Below are 9,142 nucleotides of genomic sequence, written 5' to 3'. Positions count from 1 at the left end.
AGCCTGTACCCCAGAGTACACCAGTACCGAGCCTGTACCCCAAAGTACACCAGTACTGAGCCTGTACCCGAGAGTACACCAGTACTGAGCCTGTACCCCGGAGTACATCAGTACTGAGCCTGTACCCCAGAGTACACCAGCACCGAGCCTGTACCCCAGAGTACACCAGCAGTGAGCCTGTACCCCAGAGTACACCAGCACTGAGCGTGTACCCCAGGGTACACCAGCACTGAGCCTGCACCCCAGAGTACACCAGCACTGAGCCTGTACCCCAGAGTAGACCAGCACTGAGCCTGCACCCCAGAGTACACCACCACTGAGCCTGTACCCCAGAGTACACCAGCACCGAGCCTGTACCCCAGAGTACACCAGTACTGAGCCTGTACCCCAGAGTACACCAGTACCGAGCCTGTACCCCAAAGTACACCAGTACTGAGCCTGTACCCGAGAGTACACCAGTACTGAGCCTGTACCCCGGAGTACATCAGTACTGAGCCTGTACCCCAGAGTACACCAGCACCGAGCCTGTACCACAGAGTACACCAGCACCGAGCATGTACCCCAGAGTACACCAGCACCGAACCTGTACCCCAGAGTACACCAGTACCGAGCCTGTACCCCAGAGTACACCACCACCGAGCCTGTACCCCAGAGTACACCAGCAGTGAGCCTGTACCCCAGAGTACACCAGCACTGAGCGTGTACCCCAGGGTACACCAGCACTGAGCCTGCACCCCAGAGTACACCAGCACTGAGCCTGCACCCCAGAATACACCAGCACTGAGCCTGCACCCCAGAGTACACCACCACTGAGCCTGTACCCCAGAGTACACCAGCACCGAGCCTGTACCCCAGAGTACACCAGTACTGAGCCTGTACCCCAGAGTACACCAGTACCGAGCCTGTACCCCAAAGTACACCAGTACCGAACCTGTACCCCGGAATACACCAGTACCGAGCCTGTACCCCAGAGTACACCAGCACTGAGCCTGTACCCCAGAGTACACCAGTACCAAACCTGTACCCCAGAGTACACCAGTACCGAGCCTGTACCCCAGAGTACACCAGCACCGAGCCTGTACCCCAGAGTACACCAGCACCGAGCATGTACCCCAGAGTACACCAGTACCGAGCCTGTACCCCAGAGTACACCAGCACCGAGCCTGTACCCCAGAGTACACCAGCAGTGAGCCTGTACCCCAGAGTACACCAGCACTGAGCGTGTACCCCAGGGTACACCAGCACTGAGCGTGTACCCCAGAGTACACCAGCACTGAGCCTGCACCCCAGAATACACCAGCACTGAGCCTGCACCCCAGAATACACCAGCACTGAGCCTGTACCCCAGAGTACACCAGCAGTGAGCCTGTACCCCAGAGTACACCAGCACTGAGCGTGTACCCCAGGGTACACCAGCACTGAGCCTGCACCCCAGAGTACACCAGCACTGAGCGTGTACCCCAGGGTACACCAGCACTGAGCCTGCACCCCAGAGTACACCAGCACTGAGCCTGCACCCCAGAGTACACCAGCACTGAGCCTGTACCCCAGAGTAGACCAGTACTGAGCCTGTACCCCAGAGTACACCAGTACCGAACCTGTACCCCGGAATACACCAGTACCGAGCCTGTACCCCAGAGTACACCAGCACTGAGCCTGTACCCCAGAGTACACCAGTACCAAACCTGTACCCCAGAGTACACCAGTACCGAGCCTGTACCCCAGAGTACACCAGCACCGAGCCTGTACCCCAGAGTACACCAGCACCGAGCATGTACCCCAGAGTACACCAGCACCGAACCTGTACCCCAGAGTACACCAGTACCGAGCCTGTACCCCAGAGTACACCAGCACCGAGCCTGTACCCCAGAGTACACCAGCAGTGAGCCTGTACCCCAGAGTACACCAGCACTGAGCCTGCACCCCAGAATACACCAGCACTGAGCCTGCACCCCAGAGTACACCACCACTGAGCCTGTACCCCAGAGTACACCAGCACCGAGCCTGTACCCCAGAGTACACCAGTACTGAGACTGTACCCCAGAGTACACCAGTACCGAGCCTGTACCCCAAAGTACACCAGTACTGAGCCTGTACCCGAGAGTACACCAGTACTGAGCCTGTACCCCGGAGTACACCAGCACCGAGCCTGTACCCCAGAGTACACCAGCAGTGAGCCTGTACCCCAGAGTACACCAGCACTGAGCGTGTACCCCAGGGTACACCAGCACTGAGCCTGCACCCCAGAGTACACCAGCACTGAGCCTGCACCCCAGAGTACACCAGCACTGAGCCTGTACCCCAGAGTAGACCAGTACTGAGCCTGTACCCGAGAGTACACCAGTACTGAGCCTGTACCCCGGAGTACATCAGTACCGAGCCTGTACCCCAAAGTACACCAGTACTGAGCCTGTACCCGAGAGTACACCAGTACTGAGCCTGTACCCCGGAGTACATCAGTACTGAGCCTGTACCCCAGAGTACACCAGCACCGAGCCTGTACCCCAGAGTACACCAGCACCGAGCCTGTACCCCAGAGTACACCAGCAGTAAGCCTGTACCCCAGAGTACACCAGCACTGAGCGTGTACCCCAGGGTACACCAGCACTGAGCCTGCACCCCAGAGTACACCAGCACTGAGCCTGCACCCCAGAATACACCAGCACTGAGCCTGCACCCCAGAGTACACCACCACTGAGCCTGTACCCCAGAGTACACCAGCACCGAGCCTGTACCCCAGGGTACACCAGCACTGAGCCTGCACCCCAGAGTACACCAGCACTGAGCCTGCACCCCAGAGTACACCAGCACTGAGCCTGTACCCCAGAGTACACCAGTACCGAGCCTGTACCCCAGAGTACACCAGCACTGAGCCTGCACCCCAGAATACACCAGCACTGAGCCTGCACCCCAGAGTACACCAACACTGAGCCTGTACCCCAGAGTACACCAGCACCGAGCCTGTACCCCAGAGTACACCAGTACTGAGCCTGTACCCCAGAGTACACCAGTACCGAGCCTGTACCCCAAAGTACACCAGTACTGAGCCTGTACCCGAGAGTACACCAGTACTGAGCCTGTACCCCGGAGTACATCAGTACTGAGCCTGTACCCCAGAGTACACCAGCACCGAGCCTGTACCCCAGAGTACACCAGCAGTGAGCCTGTACCCCAGAGTACACCAGCACTGAGCGTGTACCCCAGGGTACACCAGCACTGAGCCTGCACCCCAGAGTACACCAGCACTGAGCCTGTACCCCAGAGTAGACCAGTACTGAGCCTGTACCCCAGAGTACACCAGTACCGAGCCTGTACCCCAGAGTACACCAGCACTGAGCCTGTACCCCAGAGTACACCAGTACCGAGCCTGTACCCCAAAGTACACCAGTACTGAGCCTGTACCCGAGAGTACACCAGTACTGAGCCTGTACCCCGGAGTACATCAGTACTGAGCCTGTACCCCAGAGTACACCAGCACCGAGCCTGTACCCCAGAGTACACCAGCAGTGAGCCTGTACCCCAGAGTACACCAGCACTGAGCGTGTACCCCAGGGTACACCAGCACTGAGCCTGCACCCCAGAGTACACCAGCACTGAGCCTGCACCCCAGAGTACACCAGCACTGAGCCTGTACCCCAGAGTAGACCAGTACTGAGCCTGTACCCCAGAGTACACCAGTACCGAACCTGTACCCCGGAATACACCAGTACCGAGCCTGTACCCCAGAGTACACCAGCACTGAGCCTGTACCCGAGAGTACACCAGTACTGAGCCTGTACCCCGGAGTACATCAGTACTGAGCCTGTACCCCAGAGTACACCAGCACCGAGCCTGTACCCCAGAGTACACCAGCACCGAGCCTGTACCCCAGAGTACACCAGCAGTAAGCCTGTACCCCAGAGTACACCAGCACTGAGCGTGTACCCCAGGGTACACCAGCACTGAGCCTGCACCCCAGAGTACACCAGCACTGAGCCTGCACCCCAGAATACACCAGCACTGAGCCTGCACCCCAGAGTACACCACCACTGAGCCTGTACCCCAGAGTACACCAGCACCGAGCCTGTACCCCAGGGTACACCAGCACTGAGCCTGCACCCCAGAGTACACCAGCACTGAGCCTGCACCCCAGAGTACACCAGCACTGAGCCTGTACCCCAGAGTACACCAGTACCGAGCCTGTACCCCAGAGTACACCAGCACTGAGCCTGCACCCCAGAATACACCAGCACTGAGCCTGCACCCCAGAGTACACCAACACTGAGCCTGTACCCCAGAGTACACCAGCACCGAGCCTGTACCCCAGAGTACACCAGTACTGAGCCTGTACCCCAGAGTACACCAGTACCGAGCCTGTACCCCAAAGTACACCAGTACTGAGCCTGTACCCGAGAGTACACCAGTACTGAGCCTGTACCCCGGAGTACATCAGTACTGAGCCTGTACCCCAGAGTACACCAGCACCGAGCGTGTACCCCAGGGTACACCAGCACTGAGCCTGCACCCCAGAGTACACCAGCACTGAGCCTGTACCCCAGAGTAGACCAGTACTGAGCCTGTACCCCAGAGTACACCAGTACCGAGCCTGTACCCCAGAGTACACCAGCACTGAGCCTGTACCCCAGAGTACACCAGTACCGAGCCTGTACCCCAAAGTACACCAGTACTGAGCCTGTACCCGAGAGTACACCAGTACTGAGCCTGTACCCCGGAGTACATCAGTACTGAGCCTGTACCCCAGAGTACACCAGCACCGAGCCTGTACCCCAGAGTACACCAGCAGTGAGCCTGTACCCCAGAGTACACCAGCACTGAGCGTGTACCCCAGGGTACACCAGCACTGAGCCTGCACCCCAGAGTACACCAGCACTGAGCCTGCACCCCAGAGTACACCAGCACTGAGCCTGTACCCCAGAGTAGACCAGTACTGAGCCTGTACCCCAGAGTACACCAGTACCGAACCTGTACCCCGGAATACACCAGTACCGAGCCTGTACCCCAGAGTACACCAGCACTGAGCCTGTACCCGAGAGTACACCAGTACTGAGCCTGTACCCCGGAGTACATCAGTACTGAGCCTGTACCCCAGAGTACACCAGCACCGAGCCTGTACCCCAGAGTACACCAGCACCGAGCCTGTACCCCAGAGTACACCAGCAGTAAGCCTGTACCCCAGAGTACACCAGCACTGAGCGTGTACCCCAGGGTACACCAGCACTGAGCCTGCACCCCAGAGTACACCAGCACTGAGCCTGCACCCCAGAATACACCAGCACTGAGCCTGCACCCCAGAGTACACCACCACTGAGCCTGTACCCCAGAGTACACCAGCACCGAGCCTGTACCCCAGGGTACACCAGCACTGAGCCTGCACCCCAGAGTACACCAGCACTGAGCCTGCACCCCAGAGTACACCAGCACTGAGCCTGTACCCCAGAGTACACCAGTACCGAGCCTGTACCCCAGAGTACACCAGCACTGAGCCTGCACCCCAGAATACACCAGCACTGAGCCTGCACCCCAGAGTACACCAACACTGAGCCTGTACCCCAGAGTACACCAGCACCGAGCCTGTACCCCAGAGTACACCAGTACTGAGCCTGTACCCCAGAGTACACCAGTACCGAGCCTGTACCCCAAAGTACACCAGTACTGAGCCTGTACCCGAGAGTACACCAGTACTGAGCCTGTACCCCGGAGTACATCAGTACTGAGCCTGTACCCCAGAGTACACCAGCACCGAGCCTGTACCCCAGAGTACACCAGCAGTGAGCCTGTACCCCAGAGTACACCAGCACTGAGCGTGTACCCCAGGGTACACCAGCACTGAGCCTGCACCCCAGAGTACACCAGCACTGAGCCTGTACCCCAGAGTAGACCAGTACTGAGCCTGTACCCCAGAGTACACCAGTACCGAGCCTGTACCCCAGAGTACACCAGCACTGAGCCTGTACCCCAGAGTACACCAGTACCGAGCCTGTACCCCAAAGTACACCAGTACTGAGCCTGTACCCGAGAGTACACCAGTACTGAGCCTGTACCCCGGAGTACATCAGTACTGAGCCTGTACCCCAGAGTACACCAGCACCGAGCCTGTACCCCAGAGTACACCAGCAGTGAGCCTGTACCCCAGAGTACACCAGCACTGAGCGTGTACCCCAGGGTACACCAGCACTGAGCCTGCACCCCAGAGTACACCAGCACTGAGCCTGCACCCCAGAGTACACCAGCACTGAGCCTGTACCCCAGAGTAGACCAGTACTGAGCCTGTACCCCAGAGTACACCAGTACCGAACCTGTACCCCGGAATACACCAGTACCGAGCCTGTACCCCAGAGTACACCAGCACTGAGCCTGTACCCCAGAGTACACCAGTACCAAACCTGTACCCCAGAGTACACCAGTACCGAGCCTGTACCCCAGAGTACACCAGCACCGAGCCTGTACCCCAGAGTACACCAGCACCGAGCATGTACCCCAGAGTACACCAGCACCGAACCTGTACCCCAGAGTACACCAGTACCGAGCCTGTACCCCAGAGTACACCACCACCGAGCCTGTACCCCAGAGTACACCAGCAGTGAGCCTGTACCCCAGAGTACACCAGCACTGAGCGTGTACCCCAGGGTACACCAGCACTGAGCCTGCACCCCAGAGTACACCAGCACTGAGCCTGCACCCCAGAATACACCAGCACTGAGCCTGCACCCCAGAGTACACCACCACTGAGCCTGTACCCCAGAGTACACCAGCACCGAGCCTGTACCCCAGAGTACACCAGTACTGAGCCTGTACCCCAGAGTACACCAGTACCGAGCCTGTACCCCAAAGTACACCAGTACCGAACCTGTACCCCGGAATACACCAGTACCGAGCCTGTACCCCAGAGTACACCAGCACTGAGCCTGTACCCCAGAGTACACCAGTACCAAACCTGTACCCCAGAGTACACCAGTACCGAGCCTGTACCCCAGAGTACACCAGCACCGAGCCTGTACCCCAGAGTACACCAGCACCGAGCATGTACCCCAGAGTACACCAGTACCGAGCCTGTACCCCAGAGTACACCAGCACCGAGCCTGTACCCCAGAGTACACCAGCAGTGAGCCTGTACCCCAGAGTACACCAGCACTGAGCGTGTACCCCAGGGTACACCAGCACTGAGCGTGTACCCCAGAGTACACCAGCACTGAGCCTGCACCCCAGAATACACCAGCACTGAGCCTGCACCCCAGAATACACCAGCACTGAGCCTGTACCCCAGAGTACACCAGCAGTGAGCCTGTACCCCAGAGTACACCAGCACTGAGCGTGTACCCCAGGGTACACCAGCACTGAGCCTGCACCCCAGAGTACACCAGCACTGAGCGTGTACCCCAGGGTACACCAGCACTGAGCCTGCACCCCAGAGTACACCAGCACTGAGCCTGCACCCCAGAGTACACCAGCACTGAGCCTGTACCCCAGAGTAGACCAGTACTGAGCCTGTACCCCAGAGTACACCAGTACCGAACCTGTACCCCGGAATACACCAGTACCGAGCCTGTACCCCAGAGTACACCAGCACTGAGCCTGTACCCCAGAGTACACCAGTACCAAACCTGTACCCCAGAGTACACCAGTACCGAGCCTGTACCCCAGAGTACACCAGCACCGAGCCTGTACCCCAGAGTACACCAGCACCGAGCATGTACCCCAGAGTACACCAGCACCGAACCTGTACCCCAGAGTACACCAGTACCGAGCCTGTACCCCAGAGTACACCAGCACCGAGCCTGTACCCCAGAGTACACCAGCAGTGAGCCTGTACCCCAGAGTACACCAGCACTGAGCGTGTACCCCAGGGTACACCAGCACTGAGCCTGCACCCCAGAGTACACCAGCACTGAGCCTGCACCCCAGAATACACCAGCACTGAGCCTGCACCCCAGAGTACACCACCACTGAGCCTGTACCCCAGAGTACACCAGCACCGAGCCTGTACCCCAGAGTACACCAGTACTGAGACTGTACCCCAGAGTACACCAGTACCGAGCCTGTACCCCAAAGTACACCAGTACTGAGCCTGTACCCGAGAGTACACCAGTACTGAGCCTGTACCCCGGAGTACACCAGCACCGAGCCTGTACCCCAGAGTACACCAGCAGTGAGCCTGTACCCCAGAGTACACCAGCACTGAGCGTGTACCCCAGGGTACACCAGCACTGAGCCTGCACCCCAGAGTACACCAGCACTGAGCCTGCACCCCAGAGTACACCAGCACTGAGCCTGTACCCCAGAGTAGACCAGTACTGAGCCTGTACCCGAGAGTACACCAGTACTGAGCCTGTACCCCGGAGTACATCAGTACCGAGCCTGTACCCCAAAGTACACCAGTACTGAGCCTGTACCCGAGAGTACACCAGTACTGAGCCTGTACCCCGGAGTACATCAGTACTGAGCCTGTACCCCAGAGTACACCAGCACCGAGCCTGTACCCCAGAGTACACCAGCACCGAGCCTGTACCCCAGAGTACACCAGCAGTAAGCCTGTACCCCAGAGTACACCAGCACTGAGCGTGTACCCCAGGGTACACCAGCACTGAGCCTGCACCCCAGAGTACACCAGCACTGAGCCTGCACCCCAGAATACACCAGCACTGAGCCTGCACCCCAGAGTACACCACCACTGAGCCTGTACCCCAGAGTACACCAGCACCGAGCCTGTACCCCAGGGTACACCAGCACTGAGCCTGCACCCCAGAGTACACCAGCACTGAGCCTGCACCCCAGAGTACACCAGCACTGAGCCTGTACCCCAGAGTACACCAGTACCGAGCCTGTACCCCAGAGTACACCAGCACCGAGCCTGTACCCCAGAGTACACCAGCAGTGAGCCTGTACCCCAGAGTACACCAGCACTGAGCGTGTACCCCAGGGTACACCAGCACTGAGCCTGCACCCCAGGGTACACCAGCACTGAGCCTGCACCCCAGAGTACACCAGCACTGAGCCTGCACCCCAGAGTACACCAGCACTGAGCCTGTACCCCAGAGTACACCAGTACCGAGCCTGTACCCCAGAGTACACCAGCACCGAGCCTGTACCCCAGAGTACACCAGCAGTGAGCCTGTACCCCAGAGTACACCAGCACTGAGCGTGT

Source organism: Eucyclogobius newberryi, unplaced genomic scaffold, assembly GCF_026437365.1.
Source record: "Eucyclogobius newberryi isolate DKJ021-1_F unplaced genomic scaffold, fEucNew1.0.hap1 SCAF_12, whole genome shotgun sequence".
Classification (NCBI taxonomy): domain Eukaryota; kingdom Metazoa; phylum Chordata; class Actinopteri; order Gobiiformes; family Gobiidae; genus Eucyclogobius; species Eucyclogobius newberryi.
This window is presented reverse-complemented; position numbering follows the sequence as displayed.